Here is a 25,468-nt window from a genome sequence, read left to right on the forward strand (position 1 = left end):
AATGTCTTCCATAATCTCCTGAAGTTTAGTCCTTAGTTCATAAACTACAACGAATATCTATTTTTGCTGAGAAGCCTAATAAACCTGAAGCTTCTGAAGAAAGTATTACTTCTCTACTCAGAGAAACTGGTATCCTAATGTGATCAAAAAGTGATAAACTTGGAATACCTCCTTTTGAGTTTCCAATACATTCACAGTGTAAGAAAGTTCCTATGTCTAGATCTAAGTCAGATAAAAGTGAGGTCACATCAAATTCCCCTCCATTTACTCCCTCATTCACTACACCTCCATTCACATCCTATCATCTTTCCATTTCTTTTACTAAAACAATTAGTGCTACCACAAGTAGTACTAGTCCAGTTGTAAGTTCTACATCCATACCCACTACTTCTAGATCTTCTTCTATATCTTCTCAAATCCTAACTCAAGCTATGGCTAATCAGCCTTGGACTAATCCTGGTGCCATGTTGTTTGCAAACCCACATCCTCTTCCTGATCATCCAGAGAAATGGTTACCCAAATACAATCTAGATGATGGTCTTCCTGCTGAAGAACACATCAACAATTTTATGTTGGCCATGAATTTGAATGGGGTTGCACATGAAAATATTGTAGTAAGATTGTTTCCCTATACTCTCAAAGCATCTGCAGGATCCTGTTACTTTTCTCTTCCAGTAAGAACTATAACAGACTCGGTAACTTTTGAAAAATTGTTTCTTGCAAAATTTGGAGATGATAGAATTGTAGCATATTTAATCAATGCTCTCTCTAACCTGAAAACAAATTCGGGTGAAAGGATCAAAGGTTTCAACTCCAGATTTAACAAGTTATTAAACAAAATCCCAGCTGCTTCAAAACCTAATGTTGATGTACAAATAATGGTACATTTCTGCTTTACCTTCTAATATAGCCATTTTTGTAGATAGAGAGGGTAAGGCTACTCTCTCAGAAAACATGAAAGAAGCCCTATCTATAGAAAAGAGAATTTTAGCCTTAGAAAAATGATCTAAGATGGAAGATAAGAAATCTAAAAAAGTGACTTTTAGTCAAGAATTAAAGAAGAAAACCTCAAAGGATCCATATGATCTTGAAGGTCTTCAAAAAGTCTTGAAAACTATGTCAAATGATATGATTGAAATAAAGAAACAAGTAGTTGAATCTGTAGTTCCCAAGAAACCATATCGCCCATACAATAGAAGTCCTACTTCACCCTCTCAGCCTTTGAGTGTGATTTCAAGTGTCAAATCAGATCAAGATGTTGAAGACACCTCAACAACTGAAGAAGAAATAGAGCCTGAAGAAGAAGTCGAATTGAATGGGTTATGGAACTTTATTCTCCCCACCGAATAAGAAAGAGAGGTTATGCCCGCATATACAAGGAGCAAAACATCTACTGACTCAACTATAACAGTTCAGAAATAGAAATCTCCTTGCACAAAGGAGAAAATAGTGAATAAAAAATCTAAAACTATTCAAACTGACACTATTCCCCTGGTTACTTCTAAAACTTTGATAGTTTCATATACAATGGAATGCAATATAGTTAAAGACATGAAAAATATTGAAGCAAACATTTCATTATATGAAATGACCAAGCTGAAACAGTAGCAAAAAATATTAATAAGAGAACTCAAGGTAGTTCCTGTAGATCCCATACCACCATCGATTATAGCCCAAGCTGATAAAGATATGGGAAAGCCTCCATCGCCTTCAAACAAGGTAAGCCCAAATGATCTTATGTTGATTGGTGATAGATCTAAGTCTCACACCCCTCCTTTCCTTTTGACTTATGATATTTTTAATAAAAATGTATTGTCTCATTGATTCAGGATCTTCTTCGAATATCATGCCAAGATCTGTGTTTGCGAAACTTAATGTTACCCCTCAAAAGTATGTTGTGCATATAGTCCAATTGGACAAAACAAAAGTCAAGGTTGTTGGAGAAATGTTATCAGTATCAATTAGACTATCATCCAACCTAAAGGTGCTATAGGTGATTGATGTCTTAGTGGCAGACATCCCTGAATTTTATGATCTTATTTTAAGTAGGGACTGGTCTGAGAAACTACATGGATATTTCGTAACCGATTGGTAACACATTTGGTTACCATATAATGGTAAGCCAAATCAAATTAGAGTTGATCGTGAAAAATTCATGAAACATACAATCACTGAATTAGAAGGACTGAATGAGCCTGTGATTTTTACTAATAATATTATCAGAAATTATTTAGCTGAATCATTCCTTGGATCATTTCATGCTCAAATCTCACCTTTCCTAGAAAATAATGTTACTTCTCAAGCTGAAATTTTTTCTCAATTAGACACTTATAAATGGGTTAATCTTAGTAATAAAACTTTAGATCATTCTTTGTTCTGGACTCTATACTTTGACAGTTCAAAATCAGACGATGGTGCAGGAGCGGGTTGCATTTTAATCAATCTGCAAGGAGAGAATACAATGCTAGCTTGCAAACTCGAATTTCAATGCACGAATAATACTGCCGAATATGAAGCATTGATTCAAGGCCTATACAAAGCCTTTAATTAAATGTTAAATATTTGAAGGTATATGGGGACTTTGAAATAATTATTAAGCAAGTCAGGAACATGATCCATTGTATTTCTGGACACCTGAAACATTATCAAACATTAGCGCACAACCTCACTTCTCATTTCACTGCATTTAATATTTCAACAATCCCTTGGTTACAAAATGCAACTGCTGATTTACTTGCCAATGTAGCATCTAAATTGATACTGTTAGAAGAATTTAGTCTAGATAGATTTTCAATTGAGTTGATTTTTAGGCCTTCCATTCCCAATAAAATAAAAAATTGGAGAGTGTTTAATGATGATACAGATATAGTCGACTTTCTTTAATCAGGTGGACCTTATGAAGGTCAAATCATAGACGAACATGAACATGATCTACAGATTCAAAATAAACAGGATGCAAATCCAATTCCCAAGTCTGTAGTCAAGATGGAAGATCTTTATGATTTAAAAGATAGGTTTAAAAATACCACCAATTCAAAAACATAGAGTTCTACTCTAATATTTGAGTTGATTAATCTTGGTACACCTGATAAACCTCAAAATATAAACCTAGGTTCGGGCTTAACACACGATGAAAGGATGTCATTCATTAAATTGCTAAGAAAATATAAAAGTGTCTTTGTTTGGGATTATTCAGATCTAAAAACATATGATACTTCTATAATGCAGCAAACTATACCCATGATTTCAAATGACAAGCCTGTCCAATAGAAGCTTAGGAAGATCCACCCAAACTTAGAAAGTCAAATTAAGTCTGAACTCAATAAAATGCTTAAAGCCAAAATCATTTTCCCTATTAGACATTCAAAATGGGTGTCAAACATGGTTCTTGTGATGAAAAAGAATGGAGACATTAGGATTTGCATAGATTTTAGAAATTTGAATAAAGCTTGCCAAAAAGATAATTTTCCTTTGCCTACCATGGAGTAGATTCTACAATCATTAGCAAGTTCTGAATTGATGTCTTTTCTTGATGGATTTTCAGGTTACAATCAAATTATGGTTCATCTAGATGATAGATTAAAGACTACACTTAGGACAAAGTGGGGAACATATGCATATCAAAATATGCCATTTGGATTGATTAATGCTGGTGCTACATTTCAATGTGCTATGGACATAACTTTTAGAGGACTAATCAACAAGTCAGTTGTCATATATTTAGATGACATCACTGTCTATTCTAAAAATAGAAACAACCATATTAGTCACCTAAAACAAATCTTTGAGAGATGTGAGAAATTCGTCATTTCTTTGAATCCTAAAAAAACTTATTTCGCCTTAGCAGAAGGTAAATTATTAGGATTTGTGGTATCTAAGAAATGAATCTATATTGACCCCGATAGGATTCAAGAAATTGAAAAAATTCCCCTGCCACATAACAAAAAAATGATGCAATCATTTTTAGGACAAATTAATCTTGTAAAAAGATTTATTCCTAATTTTTCTCACATCGTCTTACCCCTCTAGTCAATGATCCGAAAAAATGCAACTTTTAAATGGGGAAAAGATGAGAAAGATTCTTTTGAGTTGATAAAGAAAGCCATCATTGAGGCTCCTTCCTTAACAACCCCCAATTTCCTGAAACCATTTGTATTATACACATTCTCTTCTGATACCTCTTACGCGGCAGTTTTGACATAGCTAAATGATCAGAATGTTGAAGCACCTATTTCATTCTTTAGTTCTAACTTGCAAGGCACTGAGCTCAATTATTCAGCTGTGGAGAAATAAGAGTTTGCTATATTTAAAACTTTAAAACATTTCAGACCTTTCCTCCTAAAAACACACACTAAGATAATAGTCCCTTACCCTGCTGTAAGGCAGGTGTTAATCCAACGAGAAGTAGGGGAGAAGAGAGAAAATTGGGTTACTGCACTACAGGAATATGATGTAGAAATACATCTTGCTAAAATTATTAGAGGTCAAGGTTTTTGCAGAATGCTAATCGAAGCCTCTCATTTATCAACAGAGGACGATCAATCTACTGAAGTGAAATTATCTGAGGTAAGCCTCAACGATTCTGAATCACAATATTTTGATCTAAAATTTTTCTTGAAAAATGGACATGCTCCATTATATCTCAGTTATACAGCCAAACATGCTTTAAGGCTTAAAGCAAATCAATATCAATTAATTGATAATGTGTTATTTAGAAGAAACTATGATGTTGTATTATTAAGATGTTTAGAGAAACCTAAAGCTAAAAAGGTAATGGAGGAATTACACGATGGGCCAGCTGGAGGTCATTTCAGAGGAAATACCATAGCTCATAAAATTCTGCATGCCGGGTACTATTTTCCAACCCTTTTCAAAGATGCACATGAATATGCGAGGAAATGCAAAGTATGTTAAACCGCAACAGGAAAAGAAAGGAAAGAAACCCTCCCATTGCAGCCAGTAAATATACAGCAACCATTTGAACAATGGGGGTTAGATATTATTGGTGAAATAACTCCAACCTCATCCAAACAACATAAGTATATTCTAACTGCAACTGATTATTTTACAAAGTGGGTAGAAGCTATCCCATTAAAGGTAGTTAACACCAAAAAAATTACAGATTTCATTGATCAATTTGTAATTACTAGGTTTGGTCTCCCATCAACTTTAATGTTTGATAATGCATCTTACTTTTCCAAAAATGCTATGGTGGAGTTTGCTTTGAAAAGAGGTTTTAAACTAAAATACTCAACTAACTATTATCCACAAGGTAATGGATTAGCTAAATCTACAAACAAGAACTTGATTAGAATTATCAAACAGACTGTAGAGAAAAATCATAAGAACTAGCATAAAGCACTAATATTTTCTTTCTGTGCAAATAGAATCACTCAGAAGGCCTCCATAGGTACTTCTCCATTTGTATTAGTTTATGGGAAAGAAGCAATTCTATTGACAAACATAACAATACCATATCTTGCTTTAGTTTAGTGTATTGATGAAAACCCTCCTTCTTCTCTTCAACTTAGATATGGTCAAATCCTTAAATTAGAAGAACATAGGGAGAAAGCCAAAGCAATACATGCTCATCACCAACTGATAGTTAAAGCTTCATTTGATAGAACATCCACCAGCCAAATAACATTTGAAATTGGAGATGTTGTTTTGAAATGGGATAAGGCACATGAGGAAAAGGGTAAACATACCAAATTCCAAAGACTGTGGCTTGGTCCATTTCAAATCATAGAGAAATTAGGCCCATCCACCTTTTTGTTACAAGATTTGACAAGTAGAAAAGACTCTTTACCTATAAATGGACAAATTCTTAAAAAATAATTTTCTTAGAAGTTAAACGTTAGTTTTAAATTTTAAGTTTTAGGAAAATAAAGATTGACTAGTGTCTGTTTTGGTTGTCCAAATTTTTTTATTTCTGATAATTTACCTGATTTCTCTCACTTCCATAAATAAGAAGAGTAAAAGGATAATTATAAATATGATATTTAAATAAACCTTATTCCTTTGAGAAAATTTTGAATTTACTAAATGCGTTTAGCTTCTGAAAAGACTCTTGATTTTATAAAGTATAGATATTTTGTACCAGTCAAGAAAAGAATCAGTAGCTTAGCAAGTGTTCGCTACAAAAAGGTATTTACCAACTCTATAATTATCATCCATAACTCTTAAGCGAGCCAGTGATTCACCCCATCTGATAAAATTTTTTTTTTTCACAATGTAATTAAAAATATTCAAAACTTAAAAGATAATGAGCCTCATCACGAGCTTGTTTATCATGATCACAGGAAAATAATTTAGACTAATATTACCAAAACTGCATATCATAATAGGGTAATAGTTATTGATTGAAACAATCAAAAGTCAAGGGTTCTCATCACAAGCCAGCTTGTTCAGTTTAAATTACAACCAATGAATGACATTGTTACCATCAGGTCACCAAGCCTGGACAATGGCTTTTAAGGATATTTAAAGTAAAAATGTATGATAAAAAGAGACAAGTTCCAAGTAAAAGGAAGTTGAATAAAATTTTGATTAAATTTTGAAATTAGGAATCAATTTCAGATGGGATTATGAATCACTGTTCATTAAAAGATAACCATGTCGAGGCTATGAATGCCTGCTAGCAGAAGAGGCTCTATCTATGATAAATGAGTACAAATCTATAAAGCCAATTTTAAGAGAATACCTACTTTATCTTTATAAATCTAAGTATTAACTGATATAGATATTTATGTTTTATCTACTAAAGAGTTGAGTAAGAAAAGAAGTGAAATAGGTGAATACTTTATATTCCATAGAAACACTGTTTAATTTATGAATCATACAAATTCTTATTTTTTCACAACTTTTCTTGTTTTGAAAGTTTGAGAAATCTCAAAGAAACTAATCAAAGATAGTTGGTTCTCCCAAGTGAATCGCCAATTGTTGTGCTATGCAACAAGCCCCCCACTTTTATTTTATATAATATAAATAGGGACCCTAGTAAAATAAAATTTTCCCCTCCTTGTGAATAAAATGCCAACTCTTAGAAAATTTTCACTTTTCAAATAGCCCTTTTTAACCTAAAAACATATGAAACTCCTCATCGCAAATTGCAAATCGCATGAATCTTTAGTATCAAACTTAAGCACATTCAAAAAATACCGATATGTGACTTGTGATTGAACTTTGTTTGTGATATCACAATCGCATATCACACATCGGAGGATTTTAAGTCAAGAACTTAATTGTTACCTATCAAAACCCTGATATTGCGATCTTGCGATTTTGCGATATAACATATCGCAGATTGCAAGATCCATCAAACAAAGTTTCATTCGCGCTATAACTTAAATATCCCACATGAAAAATTTGATAGATGTTTAATAATGTTTTTATGCTGGACATGTGTTAGGTCAGAATGATTTAATACATTTATCATCCCTATGCATGTAATCATGGTGTTCCTTATGGTTGATTAATGTTGAACTTGCCCCCAAATCGTTTCTTTCAAAGTGCAGTCATTTCATCAAATCTTTTATTTTACGAAACAATTAATTTCTATTGGTTTTAATAGGAACTCTGCTTAAACGATGTCCATTCGAAAGGTGATGTAGAAGCATACCAAACAGTCTATCATAGAAATTGAAAGCACAGAGATGCCTTTCATTTTTACATATATAGTATGCATTGCAGATGGAGGCAGCACTACATGGCAGACTATCTATACTACGCTGGAGAATGAAAACCCTAAAGTAACAGGCATTCGGCCAACCACTCACAGCACAAAACCATCATGAGTGTAGTTCAGAGACGTTGCATGCTCTTTCCTTCACCGAATAGTAGCAAGGGCTAGGCTCTTGCCATACACAGATATGATAAGATGGGTAGTAGAGAATACCAAAGTTGAAGACAAACTTATCAAGACAACTAAAAATACAATCTTGGGTTCTTTCAGAGCTGAAGATTTACAACAAATGTACAAGCTACCCAAGGCCCAGGACATCTATGACAAACAATTTATTGCGAAATTTGTGAAGGAAAATGAAGACCCATTGCAAATGATATAGGAATGGAGGAGAAGAGACAATAAATTCAAACAAGATAAAGTGGGTATGTATCCCATTGCTTCTTTGCCCAACTCTTATAATTTTGCAGCCTCTATGCTATGTAGATTGTATGGTCTGCCTGATAATTCTAAGTTCTCAATCAATTGGGTTCCTCTAATTGAGGCTTGTTTTAATTCTCACATTATGAATTTCGAAACCATTCTATTTGAAAGTTTGGCCAAAGCAATTACTGAATATCGTCAAACCAGGGCTGCCTCTTCCAAAGCAGTTCCCCAATTCTTCATGTTTTCATATGTATTCGATGCTATTTGTTTTTGCACTTATTTTCTAACCATGGGTTGGAAATGGACTACCAATGATCCTACTCCTATCCTACTAAGTTATAATAAAATGTGGGAACAAGATTATATTCCACATTTTCACCAATTATGCTAGGGGGTTGTTCTTCCCTTTCATCAGTTAGTTTTCAACATAAGATGTCTGAGATTCACAAAAGAAGCTATCACAGACCTCTAAGCAATTGGAAGGTATTTTCTTGAAGAGTTCTTCTCTTATATCAGGATATTTGGTAGCCAATATTTGCCACATGTCCTCCCTATGTATGTATCGGATAAACTATTAGCAAGAGAGGTAGTATACAAAACAGTAGGAAATGGCCTCACAAAAATATCGAGGGAAATGAAGTAATCCCTATGGCCAAATTTTCCCATTCAATGTGGGTCATTTACCCTTCTTAATTATGGTCATGCATATAAAGAGTATTAGAATATGTAGTTGTTAGAGCTCCCGGTTCTACTAGCAAGGCCTTTTGATCCACAACAAATAAAAAACAAATTCACCCTTTCAGTTAAGATCAGCCTTGTAACTCATACAATAGACGAGTTTGAAGATCTACTAGAATTAGCCAAGGATTTTCAGCAGATTCTAAATGTAGCTAAGACAAAGTTTGACCCAGAGAAATTCAGAAGTTTCCATGAGTTTAGAGGATAGAGGTTAGAATACCTCCCATAAGAATTCTAGATTACTGATCGTGGGATTGAAACTAAGTCTCAGAAGAAGAATAACACAAGCTCATCACGAGAGTAGGAAACAGAAACAGATGAATTAGAAAAGCTCTGGGATGCATTCAAATGACATGATACCTCTAAGGTATCATCAGCACAAGAAACCACAAGATTTCAGACCCCGCCAGGACAAATAGTAGTAGTGACCATTGAAGGTCCAAAACATAGTTTCCAAGATACAAAGGTAATCCCTGCAATCCAACTACTGAAATTGTCTTGAATGTAACAGATATCCCTCCTATGGATGTCTTATACAACCCCCTTCATAAAGTTGTTGTAAAAAGACAGAGAAAGAGGAGGAGAAGCGAAACTCCTTTAGAACACGAATTTATGGATGTCCTATGGAAGGACACACAAATAAATTCGACTAAGCATTTAACTCGACTATCTCAATTTGTCGGAGCCTATGCTACAACAACAATCGACAAAGGAACCGAAGTATCGGTTTTGCTCAAAGAAAAGGACGACTAGATCACACTATTATTGTGACAATTAGATGAAGAAAGAGCCAGTGTGAACCATCAAGCAAAGGAGCAAATACATAAGCTACAACAGGATATGGAAGTACTGAAAATAAGTCATGAAAATGACTTATCTGCTAGAAACAAACAGATCCAGGAGTTAAATAGTGACCTAGCCAAGTATAAGGATATTCCTACTACAGAGGAATTCATTAATGAGGCTTTGACACTGAATACTTTACTGACAAAGCAAAATCAGATCTTCCTCCAACTTATATCAAATATCAGTCCACCTCTAAATACTAGTGAACAATTAACAAACATCATTATTGATCAAAGAATTGAGTTAAATGAACTCAATTCTAAAATCTCTGAATATATTGAGTGGCAAGATTCAGATGAAGAAAAGAGGTCAAGTCTCCCGAAGATCAATGAAAAACATAAGGATATTCTATTCACTGATTGGGACTCACAGGTGAAACAGACCGAACTATCAATAGCCAGAGCATTGGGTATTTCAAAAAACATTGTCAAAACAATAAATCACATGTTTCACACATCCAACCTCATAAAGGAGAGTGACCCAAAAACACTTCTTGATCTTAAAGCATTAGTCAAGAATTGGAAGAATAAGAGTCAGCTATAGAAGGAAACAACTGAGGGGCTACCAAAAATTGACTAGGAGGCATTATGGCAACTTTTGGTCAAACCACACAGTTAGATCATGCCCTTGAATTTCTCCTTGGATTCCGTATAGAGAATGTTGCCACCTTTACTTAATGTTATATTTGCAGGGCAGTTGAGAACACGATTCGGGATGCCACCACAAGTCAAGACAATGTCCGATATTTGTGAGCTGAGAGGCAAAGCTGGCAACAATGATTAATCAATGAAGACCTGAGTCATTTTTTAGCAGTTTTATTTTTGGAAAGTTGGATACTAGGAACAAGGAAGGTTGTTTGAAACCTCCTCATATATATTCTGTATAATTTATTTTTATTAATTAAGAAAAGTACTTAAACCCTTCTCATACATTTATAGAAGGGTCCGGAATTTTATTAAGAACATTTACAAAGAATGTGCTACCGTAAGTTTGTAAATGCCTTGATGGAATCATGGAACATGGTCTTTTCAATTAAATATCTTTTTGTTGACCACTATTGATGCACTATTGTATTCTTTGGGATACTGATTGGTATAAGATTGATTATGGCCTATTGTCACTAGTCAAATGAGTAGAACGGTACACATTTGGTACTATTACCATATTTGCTAAATCTTTGTTCTAGTATTGGTGATAAGTTTATCTTTCATGAATTATGTATGAAATCTATCATCTCTGTTTGAAGTATCATTTGCACTATTGTACGATATCGAAATAGAGAATGTTATGTTTTATATGTGATCATTAGAATATGTGATATGTTTTTCACAATTCTTTTGATTAACTATTTTCTCAAAGGAATCATCTTATAATATATTAACTCTATACAGTCTGTGATTGATCTATATCATCATAGATTACATAGACATCTTTTATATCGCATAAAATTAGCAATACCCTGGGTTAGATTAAAAATAGATTTAATTCAAAGTTTTTCATTTTAGAATAAAAGTTGTGTTAATTTCTAGTTATTCTTTTGCGAATCATCAGAAAATCCCACAAATCATATAAACCCAAAACCCTGGAAAACTGGTCCCATCATATCCAGTCGGAGCCACTATCCCAAATGAAAAAGGAGTTGCTTTAAGGTCTGGACCGGGTGGTTATCCCCCTTGTTATTGTCACAGATTTCTGAGGCCTCAATAGGTTCCCAGGTTGCAAATTAAAGGTAGTTGTGAGGGCATGAAATATAGGGAGGGTTAGGGCATGACAAGGAAAGAAGAGGCACACTAACACATGCCAAAGAATATCAATGCATGCTGAGGAGTGTTAAGGAGTTCCAAGGCATCACAAGGGAGAACTAGGTAAAAATGAATGGAAATGAATAATAAGAGTGTGTTCCAGGGAGTGTCAGTGAGTTCAAGTGTGCCAAGGATGAAGTGTGTTAGGAGAAGTCCATAATAGGATTTACAAGAGGAAAGCCTACGGTTGTGATAAGGGGCTCAACATAGTAGTTTTAGACAAAGGGAGACTTTGTGCTAGACACAACACTATTTTTCCTTTAGCTATTATTTTTATATGACATGTGGAACATTTTGGCCAAATGTTCATGTTTTAAACTATTTTAGACAATTTCATATTGTACATTGTTGTGTACAAGTTTTGGGGCACTCGACTTGTGCCAGTTTATATCATTTGTGTCTTGTGCATGATGTGGTTCTTGCAAACTCTTAGTTAATGCTCTATTGTTTATATGAATTGGACACACACGTGAAATATTGTCTCTATAATATATGTTGCTTAGTTGTTTTATTGCCATGGCTATATGTGATCCTTGTCCTGGTAAGTTCTTAAGTGGGACAAGTTTAACTTGGACACAAGTGACCTAATATGAGTTATAGGTAGTTCTTAAGTAAACAAGGCACAACATACTTGTAATAGGTGCAATTGGTCAAGTTATTAAGGCTAAAGTAGGCCAATGTTGCATGAACTGTAGTAGCTAAGGACTTGATTGGGTTCCCAAGTCATGAAAAAATGTAAGGCTAGTTGTGAGGGTGTGAGTGCCAAGGCATGCTAGGGAATTCTAACATGTGCTAGATAGTGCGAGGGCATGTAATATATGATAAGATGTGCCAAGTGATAAGGCATGCCAATATGTGCAATGGTATCACAATACATGTCAGGGGCTATCAAGGAAACAGAAAGGAGAAACAAATAAAACTAAAAGGAAATGAACACATAAGAGGATTAATAAGTCATCAATTTACCTTTTCCAAGAGGGTCATTCTAGTCACACCAACACTAGGTGCCAATAGGTGCCAACTGCCGAGTGTTAGTGCACTCTAAGTGCCAAATAATCCTCTGTTACATGAAATTCTCATCTATTTTCCAATATTTGATCTTGAATAGCTTTTAATATTAAACCATGCCAAAGCATACCAAGGCATCTCAACGAATGCTAGACATGTTAATACTTGTCAAGTTTCAACACGTGCTAACTGCCAATGTGTGTTAGGGAGTGATACACATGTTATGAAGTGGCATGGCATGTTCAAGAGTGTTAAGGTGTGCCAAAGATTACTAATGAATGCTTAGGAGTGTCCGGGAGTACTATGGAAACACAAGGGAGCATTAGGTGAAAATTCATGGAAGTGAATGAATATGAGGGTGTGTCAACGAGTGCCTGACATGCCAAGGAGGGAGTGAAAATGTATGCTAAGCACTGGTAAGGCATGTTACAAAATATCAAGGCATGTCAAGAAGTTCCAAAGTGTGCCAGGGAGTTCGAGTCTATGTTGACAAGTGACAAATAGTGATAAGGCACGCTAGGATCTGCAGTGTGCCAGGGTATGCCAATATTTTTCAAGGTGTGTCAAGGAAACATAAGGAAAAACCAAGTTAAAATGAAATTAAATGAACACATAAGAGGGTTAATAAATTACAAGTTTATCTTTTTCAAAAGGGGCATGTTAGGCACACTAATAACAGGTTCCCATACATGCCAAGTGCCAATGTGTGCCAAGTGCTAATGCATGTTAATGCATGCCAAAGTGTTCTAGGGCATCCTAGGGACTTCAGGGCATGCCAACACATGTTAACAGATGCTATGTTATGCTAGGGCCTGCCAACATGTGTTTGGGTGTCCTATTCATGGTAAGATGTTCCAAGACATCCGAGGTGCCAAGGAATGTTAGTGTGTGCCAAAACATGTTAAGATGTGAAAAGAGTGTTGAGGAGTGTTAGGTCTGTCTCGTTAATAGAATTGACAGAGCTTGTTTATGTATTAAATAATATAGTTCCTACACACACTAGTGGAACTTTATCTAAAGGGAATGTGTTAAATAATAAACCTAATAGAGATGAATCATGCGTTGACTCATAGGAAAATTATATTCTCATTACTTGAGGGAAATGATACACACTAATTACTTCTTAACAATTTGACTGACTCTAGCCACTGTGACCTTAAACACATAATGAAAAAGACTTCACAACAATGTCTTAAATCATTATTTTTTTACAAAAAATATAGTAGCATGCACATCTCATCATCAAAAACTCATTGGAATGATCAATGATGACAAACATTTTTTGATCGTCACAAAAAGTAACAAAAAAGAGCATTTGTGAGGGTTAATAAAAGATCGTCAGTAGAAGTATCACCAAAGAGAGAATTAGTGGCGGGCCTTTAACAAATCTCACCAACAGTGTCACTAAAAATGGCTTTAGTGAAAAACCTTAAAGGACCATCACTATATGCACTTACAACAACGCTTTTGTATAGACCCTTAAAGGTCTATCACAGGCATGACCCTCACCAATGACCTTTTCGTTGTAGTGTTTTGTGTTTCTTCTTCATGGATGTTTCATTTGTGGTACTTTCATGCTCTTTAACCAATTCTATCTAACATCACCGAAGGAAAGATCTCATATCTTTCAACTTGGACTCCACTATGATTTCTTAGATGACCAGGCATACATCTATTGCACTTAACACTATTGGGTTACAAAATATTGCGGCTAGTTTAGAAAGTTATGAAGTAGTGTGGTTTTGGAAGTTACCCACAGGTGTATTTGATCAGGTGCTAGAATCGACCATGATATATTTTGAAAATCAAAGTTGTGTGAAGCTTATAGAAAATCCAGTGTTCTGTGATGAGTAGAAGCACATTGAGATAAAGTACCACGTCATATGTGACTTTCTAGAGAAGGAAGAAGTGAAGATTCAGTACAGCTCCACTGATGAGCATATTATGATATTATTACAAGGCCTTTGTCTAGAGCGAATATTCTTTACTTTAGGGACGAGATTGAACCTGATAATACTTCCCTTAGAGAGGGATTTTTGATGAGATAGAATCAGGGACAAACAATCTACTTGTGTCATATATGACCATATTAGGGAGAATGTCCAGTAGAGGACAATCATTCTTCCTATGTCAAATATTTTGACCAAAATAGGAAGAATGGTCCTAAAGGCCTAGTATCACTCAATTAAGTGGGTGGATTTCAACATCATGCTCAAATTACTCTCCATATAGGTTGATTGATATCCTTTAACATCATGGCCTAGAATGAGGCTTTTGGATTTCCAGCCATATTACTCAAATGAATTAAGTGTGTCCTTAGGGTTTCACCATGAGTCAGGGGGATTGACATGGATGATGTTGAACCAGGACTAATCAGTATACCATGGGTCATAGGGTCCAACCAGAATCATGGTGACTAGTTGATGCTAAAGATGTAACATGTGTCATAGTTGTTGGCAAGATTATGGTAACTTGTTGATGTTGTTGGTTTACCATGTGTCATAGCTGTTGATCAAATTAGGTAACCTATTCACACTATTGATTTACCATGTGTCAGAGTTGTTGACCAAAATGTGATTACTTGTTTTACCATGTGTCATGGTTGTTGACCAAATTATTGTAATTATATTTTTTATAACCTTTTCTTAGAAAAATTTTTTAACATGAGAACATCTAGTTAGTCATTATGAATACCTCCCTAGATAATAGGGGGCATTGTATTTTTTAGTGATGATTAGTCTTCATAATTAATATTTTCGACCTTAAAAATATTAATGTAAGACATGTTCTTCATGTGAGTGTTAAAAGATATTTTTTTAATTTTTTAATTTCAATTTTTGGCTCCAAACTTGTCAAGTAAGCCCTCCTTCAACTCAAGTCGGTCCCAATGAAGAGACACTCATTCGAATAAGTAGAACGCTATATATAGAGCACTCGACCTCCTCCATAAGGCACCATTTGACCTCTCATAAGACAAGATATATTATAGGCATCCAAACAAAGAAGAAGAAGGAAAAAGTAGGATGAAGAAGGATGAATTCATTAACATTTCTCTCTCTCCTAGACATTGAATGTGTGAATTTTTGGGGCATATTCTCGGCTGTAGGTCAAACTTCTAGGCATCAAATTTTGGGCAGTAGGTCAAACTTTCAAGTAGCAACTTTTGGACAACAGGGCTGAAATTCTGGGTAGATTATTCTTGTTAGTAGGGCTGATTTTATGGGAATATTTTGGGAGGCTCAAGTTCGACCTAAGCAAATCAAATAGGGTCAAATTTGTTTGGCAGAAGATTGATTTCACAAGAGAATTGTTTGACTAGGTTTGACTATAGTATTATTGATCAATTTGACTACATAGTTAACTAGAAGTATTAGATTTATCTCTTGTTGAACTGAATAATTTCTCTAAGGAAATGTTTGTTGGTTTTTCCCCCAAGTGGGTTTTCCTAGGGTAAACCTTGTGTTCTCTTTTTTCATTGTGATCTCTATTGTTCTTGTGCATTTATGGTTGAATTTATGAAGTGTAATTGCTTAATGATAAATTGGAATTGTTAAAATAAGATCTACATCATTAGAAGAAATTATCAATATTTCAAAAAATTGTTCTTGTATCTATTGCACTTGAAAATACAAAATACTTTGGTCTATTGTTTTATCAAACATTTGAAACTTAGGAAACAAAATCTTAATTAATGTAATTTATTTACTTGGGTCTTCAATGTAGCTTTTCATGTACATCTTGTTGATTTTGTTGAGTGAGCAAATTTTCTTTTGAATTTCAATTTCAAATGGTATTTAGTATATCCTCCTAAAGGAAAAATGAATATCTTGGAGCAAATGAAGGCATGTAGTAGTTCTTTACAACTTTTTATGTCAATTTCAACATAGTTGTGGAATCTGCCAACTCACATTGGATTGCCTTTATTGCATTATGAGCTAAATCCCTCCAATATTTAAGACCAAATTCAATTCCAAGCATATCATTCCCATTTAATGAGTGGATCACTTAAGGAATATCAACAAACCTATCTTTACCATATTTTCATGTCATCAAATGGTAGTTGTGCTTGCTCATATGATATCTTCTTAGCTTAAATATGACCCATCCATTTGAAGTATAATGGATTATCATTTATAAGTGTTTAAATATTTTATAAAATTACCTTTGTACGTTATTTATTTCGCTAATAAGAATAATCAATGAATTCTAAAACATTATACTGGTTTGACTTATAATAGTCTACTTGGTTTTCTAACAATAAAATATTATCTTCATACTCCTTTTTCCAATTCGCATTTACTACTTTGTCAATGGTACCTTGTATTAATGCAAGTGCTATAGAAGAAATTAATACAAGGCTAGATTGCTGGTGCCTTTATGATAAACTCAATGGTGAGCACAACCTATTGATCAAAATTGATCTTTCTTTACTCAATGAGATTTTATCTCACAATTTCTTTCTTTTTCTATCAAACACAAACATCTTCAATCTGGATAGTTCATTAGTGGGTGTAGGAAGTGAAATTTTCCTTGTTAGAAACTGGATGATATTGAGACCGGGGTGGATCGGTATTATGTAAATTTTTAAAATCTTTAAGATTATTTACATTATAAAAAATCAATTACACCACAACATCATAAATCAAACAACATGGACACATGAGGCGCAAATATTTACATGGAAACCCATGGGAGGATAAAACCACAAAACTTATGTCTAAAAATAATTGTAGGTTAAAACCTACTATTACAAAAGTTTTTCTAGCACCAACCAGAAGGAGACACCCATCCCCTAAATTTCTAAGCACCCACTTGAAGGAAACACCAGCTCCTTAATGTTTAAAGGTGCCAACCTGAAGGAAGCACCCACTCCCTAATATGAAAACACCAAACTGATTTACCTAGAAGATCCCTCTTTCATTCATTTTTAAACACAAAATTTCTAGCATATTTTACTCAATTTAATCTTCATATTTTTTTTCACTCCTACTCTCAAATTGATAGATATTCTTTTGCACTACAAACATGCTCAAAACAACAATTTAAATCTATTTTTTTAACAGAAATTCTTTTGCTTAGCCTATTATTTCTACTCATGAATTATTCTTTCATGCATACTTTCATATCACTGCACTCACACAACTCACATAGTCAATTCATATTTTCTATTCATTTACTTTACGATACATCATCAACATTATCTCTCACATGGCCTCAATTTCTCATTAGTGCAGCTAAAATTATTACGTTGTTTTTATTTTTCTTTTATAGGCTCATCCCTCAATTACCATGGGAATACACCCATGGTATTTACCCATGGAAAAAATGTTTGACTGTATCAATTATTCAAATTGATTGATTGTATCAATGGTTGAATTCATCAAATGAGCAAGGGTTTTATATCCTTTTTTTGGCATATGTTTTCATATGGTCATGATTAGAAACCTAGACTTAGCCTCTTGTACATTTATCTATCTCTCGAGTTGTCATATTTTTCTCCAAACACCGATGTAGCCATAACCTTATGGCCAATGGCCGATGTGAGCTAGGGAATGACCATGGAATTTAAATTCCACTCACCACTCTGTTGGCCCCACTTTACCTATTTATTGCTCCAATTTCCAATGGTCCAGTAGGCTAAGAAGCGGAGAGGCCCCTAGGTGATTTCTCATTTAACACCCACAACCAAGGGTTGTAGCCGTGGCCTTTTGAACTCAAATCTAGTATCTGTTTATTTTTTCCTTGTTAAATTATCATTTGCGTGCATTGACCCCTTGTTACTTGGAGCCCCATATATCTAAACATTTTAACACCATTCAACCCTCTTTTTAATAAATGCATATCTGGTACAATATAAAACATGTCAACTGTTAAACCCCTAGATCATTGGATGTTCAAATAAATTGTTTAGCTCATTTTAGAAAATTGAATTGTAAAGAAAAAAAATCTACCACACCAAACCCTTGGCATGAATTCCAAGACCTACCATGTCACTACCACATCATCTACCATGTCATTTTCCACATCATCTTCTAATCCTATGCCACCTCTAGCCGACATCATGTTATCATCATGGTCATCAAATACCACCATGTGGCATCATCTGGGTGGTGCCACATATCACTCGGAATTGGCCCACTTTTCCACCAAAAGACACCAAAAATGTGTGACACATGTCACTCATCTGTGGAGCCACATTCACAGGCCATAACACATTTTTGATTCATCTGGCACATAAGTGTTGACTAGATTTCCACATGGGATCTTTGTCATTGCTTTAATCTTCCAAGTGTTAGTTATGTTGGCATCTTGTTCTGTTGCCAACCATGTCACCTTATTTTCCACAGTTCACATGAAAAACCATCATTCACAAAACAATTGTAATCATTGCTCACCCTTGGTGGTATTATACTTATGTGGGGGGGAGGGGGGGAGATGGGCAGGGGGGATTTGTAGTCCACCACAGTTTTTGATCTACTTGACAATAATGATCAATGTTTTGGTGTGAAACCACTTTGTTCCCATCCCCCACCCATTATCCCTTGACATAGGGAGGTTCTCATGATTAACAAGCACCATTCAGTATTGGGCCTCAACCAGATCAATAGTGATTGAATATGAAGCATGTGCACCACCTAACCATATCAGTGATGATTGAACATGAAGCGTGCATGCCACTTATTCATTGGAAAAGGTTTAACTCCCATGTATCTTTGGACTCTACCACTTGTGATCACTCATCCTCCCTAATTTTCCTATGAGCGCTTCACAACATGCACACAAAATAGGAAATTTGAGGTTGTCAATTTGATCAAAGGAATTTTAGGGTTTTACCATTAAGAAACATAATTAACCCATCCAAATGACTTCATGAAACACCTTGATTACATCTCCATATATATATATATATATATATATATATATATATATATATATATATAGATATATATATATATATATATATATATATATATATATCATACTTCCTTTGACATCAATGACAATAGTTGTCATGAATGAAAACACATGTCCAACATTCCCTACAGTAACCATCCATGGATGAGTCATACTAAAAAATATTTAGGGAGTGTATACCTATTCCTTTGGCTTTGTCCCCTCTATTTCTAAAATATATGTCTTTTTCTCCTTCTTTCTTTCTTTCTTCCTTCCTTTTCCTATTAACTTTAGCATCAAATTCATCCTTATTCTTCAATTCACCTTCTTCTTTTATTCAACTTCATCTTTACCCATTTTCCATCATTCCTCTTCCTTTATAATTATTTGATCATCGAAATTTACATCAACCTTTGATTTAGCTTCTCCCATTTCCTTTTCCTCTACTTGTATTTTCTTCTTTTCCTCAACATCTACTTTAGTTTTTTCCTCAACTTCCTTTTTCAGTGTAGTTTCTCCTTGATAATTTTCCATTGGAACATGCCTTTTATTTTTTCTTATTGTCAAATTTTTCTTTGGTATTTTTTTTCTTTTTAGCTTTAAATTTTTTATTTTCCTGGGTATTTCCTCCTTTTTTTGTATGACTTGGAAATCTATAACAACCTTTTTTTACATCTTCCCTTATTTTCCTCTCACTTTTCGTGATAAAATTTGTTGCCTATTTCTTCATCATAGATATTCACATCCTTTTTTATCTTACAATTATTTTTTTGTAAGAGTGGATGAAGGTAATTTTCACCTCAAGTGTGTATTTTTCAATAGTACCTAAAGGATCATGCATTTGGTACATATCTAGTGGAATGTAATAAGATTCCATCTTCTCCCTTTCCATCCTTACCAATAAGGAATAATTCAATCCATATAAATCTATAAAAAAAGGACATGGGGGACATAATTTATCCTGATGCTTAGAGAGATAGGTATTAAAAATGGAGAGTTATTCAATAATTAATCTATCATAAAAAAAAAACTAGAACTACATGAGGATGCTTTATTGTCTCATATATATTATATAACAAAACCATTTATCTTCAATATTTTGTGGCCATTCAATCGCTTCTTGAGACAATCCTAGGCATATCTTGCAAAATATTCACTTAGAAAATAATGCAAATAGATAATCACAAATATTAGCATAGTGGTGTATATACTTATTCTCCTACAAATATTTAGAGCATACATGAACTAGGAATTGTTCAGATGTCCAAGACTAACCCATGCATACCAATTTATTAATGGCACACACCACATCCAATATATAGGAAGACATATAATATTCTAGAGGATTAATGATTACACTAGAATTAGTCTTATTGATGGATTCGCTTAATGAATAATATAGAATGGCTTCCCAATTGATAAAATTTCCTAATTCACTAATTTCATGGAATGGCACTTTCAAGTTTGAAAATGACTTTTCTCCATACAATCTACTAACCAATTTAGTTGGAAAAGTATAGTTTCCTACATAATTAAAAGTGGAAAATAATTGCACATCCTTGTCTTTAATGTCCTTCCATCATGAAGAAATCTAACTAGGGTATCATAGAAATATTGTGTAATAATTAATGCTTGCATCCATTCGTTCATCTATATGATTCAACTTTTGTAAATATTTAGTATACCTTTATATTATTAGGAAAGCACAATTATGTGAACTTTCCTTGTTCATTGTGTTGGGCCGTTAATATGCCATTATTATTATCACTTGTGAATGTTTATGCCACCCATTTCTACCATTCTTCATCACGTCATTTATTATAATTTATTATTTAAATCCATTTTATGATGATTTATGCTTCTATGGATGAATATTATTTATTCTCCTTGATTTCTAATAAATTGATGATTATGCATGATTTTATCAATGATAGTTTTAATAAATCAGTTGTAACATTATTCACCATTTTTAGCCTCCAAGATAATTTCCAGATTGAAGATTTGATCATTAAAAGTGCCAACTCAGAAATTCATTGGAATAAGAAGTGACGGTTTTGCGGTTGATATTCTGAGCAAATGAAGTAGAATCTGGAAAATCCGGAACATGGGTTTTGTCCAGAACGGACCCAATTAACTTAAACAAAGAAAAGTTTACCCAAATTTGGCTTGTACTGGGAGAAACACAGGGTTCTTTGAGCACGATTTTCTCAGATTTATTGTTGCGGCCGTCCTCCAAATCTCAGCTGCAAAGCCAAATTCGCCTTGTTCTTGTTGATCAAATGGTTAGAAGCAAACCAATTTTGTAATAGGAATCATGTTGTACTTATCCTTATTGTAACTTCTCTCTGATCTCTCTCTATTTAAATGAAAACAGAGATCAGAGATGGGATGATTTGGGGATTTATGGGATGACTTGGGGATGGCTAAGAGAATGGAGAATTGATGATTTGAATTAGAGATTTAGAAGCAAGGATTCATGATAGGATAGGAAGAAGAAGGGATTGTTGCATGTGGTAATCCTCAAGCTTTTGCTATTGTAATGATTTCATAATTTGATGATTAATACATGATTTGGGAGTTGTTGTTCATTCTATTCATCTGAAGTAACCCAGCAACATCCACTGGCGGCTAAGGGCCCAGCCTCTGGTGGAGTACGTTGCTGCTGCTACTGTATATTATATTCTTTTGTTTTATGCGTGGTTTGCTTATCAGTTTTACTTGGTAATCTGGTATGTTCTATTATTTTACATCACAGCTCTGTCACGTAATCTCATTTTCTGAGACAGAAATATCATATTGATTTTGCAACGCGTTGATGTTTCTTTAAGTGCTGATATAAATGGTTTTTACAGGATACCGTTGCTATTTAATTATGGAATGTCTGTGTTGTAACATTTGACCATTGGTATTATTGAATTCATCTTAGAAATTATATTTCCTTGCGATTGTTGAATCTATGAACGTTGTTGTCCCATTCTAAAAGACAATTGTATTATTTATAACTAAGACTGACAAGTGGATTACCAAGATCAGATTGCTATTGAGGTGTGCCGTGTGTTAAGTTGTTATGCATTTGTATTTGACTTTCCATCGTCGTTTCATATTCATTATTAGTTAACGGTGTTCTATTTCTGCGTGTTGTTTCATTTCAATTGTTGGTCTATTTCAAGATTGTTGATTTGTTGTTCATTTACTTGCCATTTCTTAAGGATAGACTCAGGCTGTAGTGAGTGTCAGCTTCTGCTATTTGGCTCCCAGACCTCTGATCTGCTCCCATCAGTTATGAAAGGGATATGTTATTGCCACCAAACCCTTGGCTGATGTGCTATTCTATTTCATTGTTATTTCCTTTATTTGCCATTTCATTTACACTCATCAAGGACGATCTCAGGCTGTAGTGAGCCCCAGCATCTGCTACCTAGCTCCCAGACCTCGGATTTGTTCTCATCAGTTATGAAAAGGATGGGTTATTGCTACCGAACCTTCGACTGATGCAATTCTTGGTGTGATTTAGCCTTTTGAAGTAGTTAAGTTGTAGACATGCACCCATTTACATTGTTGTTCATTTCTATTGATTAATTGCACTAGTTTGCTTTTAAAGAGTTTTCCTAGTTTACTTTCAATGGCAGCTTTAGTTCAAGTTCGATTTCCTTTTGATTGCTTTAAAGCAGGACTGTCAACTGTAGAGAACATTGGTTATTGCTTCCTCGTTCCCAGATTGATTGTCTTGTTCCGGTTTGATTTCAATTGCATCAATCTCTAGAGGAATGAGTTATTGCTACTATATCCTCAATTCATGTTTGCTGAGTGAATAGTTGGATTCCAGAGCATTTGAGTTTATGTTATTGTTAGATTTCTTTTTCAAGCATTCATTTACTTTTGGGTTTTAAGCACTATACTGCAAAACATTACTCTTGAGTAAATAGCCGCCTCAGACTAAGCACACTCATGAAATAAAAAGTCGTCCCTGGGTTGATAATTAATGTGAAGGTAATTAGGAGTTCAAAAGACACCTTTTTATCGCTCCACACATTGCATATTTTTATCTTGTCCACGTTGGTATGATCCATCAACTATCTAATCATTTCTTCACATGGTACTACTCCTTATCTTGCAATAATGTTGTTAATATAGTACCTTTGCAAACTACTACTCCTCGCCTTGAAACAACATTTTGAATATTGGACCTTTTCAAACTATGTACCACATTAATATATTCTTGTTGTCTTTAATTGAAATCCAAGGTAGTCTGAAGTCCTACCCCATCTATAATGAACATGAATATCCCACCTCCCATGGAAATGACATGCATTTTCAATTCTAATTTGATGGGAAGTGTTTACATAAATATCTCTTTTGAAATCCTTTGCCACTTTTTTCATGGATGTGTGGTTTTCCTTGGATGATTACTTTATCTTAAATGGTTCTTTCTAGGTTGTGTTTCTCTTCTATAGGTTTTTCTCATTGACCTCCTACTTCTACTTTATCCTTTGGCATTTATATACATGATTCTGCATTTCACTAATTTAAAATAACATAACATGTTAAATTAATTAGATAAAGAATTAAAACAATTGTACTACCAAAATTTCAATTTCATAATTAAATCTAGAATTACTATTTTCAAAATAAAATAAAACCTACCTCATTTGAGCAACATTATTTTTAATATCTCAATAGGCTCATCACTTCTTTTGAAATCAAATATTTGTTTGAAATGGAATAAATAAGAAAACAATGAAGGATTGATCAACATAAGGAGGCATTGACTCTAGGCCTAAGTTAGATCATAAACATTAAATTAATTCACACCCTAATGGTCAATATGAATTCTACGTGGATGTAGAAGCTTGAACATTCCTTCACTCAAAATAGAAATTGAATACACGTTCCTTCACTAATAATATAGAGGTCCTTTGTTGTTTTGAAGTGCACTCAAAGGATCCTTGTTGTTTTGAAGTGCACTTCATCTTTTTAAGTGTGCTTCATTGTTTCAAAGTGTTCTTCGTTGTTTCAAATTTCACTCAAGCTTGGGAGGGTGCAATTCTCTCGAACAATGGCTACTTGGTCATCTCGAATTCACTTTTTGCTAAGGGAGGTAACACAAGGATAGGAGACTTAGGAAATACTAATCCAATGTGAGAGGGAGGAGACCTTAGAAAATACTTAGTGCACAAGTATGGGAGGAAGATACAGTATTGAGGGTTATGAATAAGTTACACTCATCACTGAGTAAGAGGGTTAATGCCTTTAGAACTTTCCCTGGGCTAAAGGATGAAGAAGAGCTCTCAAAATGGCTAAGTGTAGGACTCGCAGTGTAGGAGAAAGAAATGCATCCTAACACGACCAAAAAATTGACCACACACATAAATACCATCAATAGAAGCCACCAAAATGCACAAGACTCATGAACAACAGTCACACCTTAAAACAACAACAAAGTGCACCTAATTCTAAGTGTGACAGTTGAAACGACACATTAAAAATCTCATAACACAAGTTACTATAAAAGTGACAATTGTGACTAAAAGGTGTGCTAAGTTTTAGGAATGTGTCTAACACATATTCCAATCATATGTAATACCATCTAGTGTAGAAGAGTTCATGAGAAATAACTTTGGTGGTGTGCAGAGGTGTGACACATACAAGAGTGAAATCAATAAAAGCGACACCTTTAATAGGAGGAAAACATGAAGGTGACACTTGCAAAATGAAAACGACCTTGAAAGAAACACACACCAGAGTGAAGATAACATGAAAATTCCACTTATTAAAGTGAAAACAAGAAAAAGCAACAACCACGAATGTGAAAGTGACACTTATGAAAGCGAAAGTGAAAAAAGCGACAGTTGATAAAAATATCCATAATAAAATTACAAACATAGCCAAAGTGAGGAAGACTACCGACGAAAGTCAGCACTGACTTTCGTCATGAGTTGAACATCCCAGAGGAACTATCTTGATGGATGGTGTTATCCTTGTTCAATCTTCCATAAAGGAAGTGTTCTCATGAACTCATTGAAGATTGTGAATGTGAGTACAAGTGACTTGAATACTTAAATTATTTTCA

This window comes from Pinus tabuliformis, chromosome 1_1 (assembly GCF_031772625.1).
Source record: "Pinus tabuliformis cultivar Carrire ecotype Pingquan chromosome 1_1, CPIR1, whole genome shotgun sequence".
NCBI classification, from domain to species: domain Eukaryota; kingdom Viridiplantae; phylum Streptophyta; class Pinopsida; order Pinales; family Pinaceae; genus Pinus; species Pinus tabuliformis.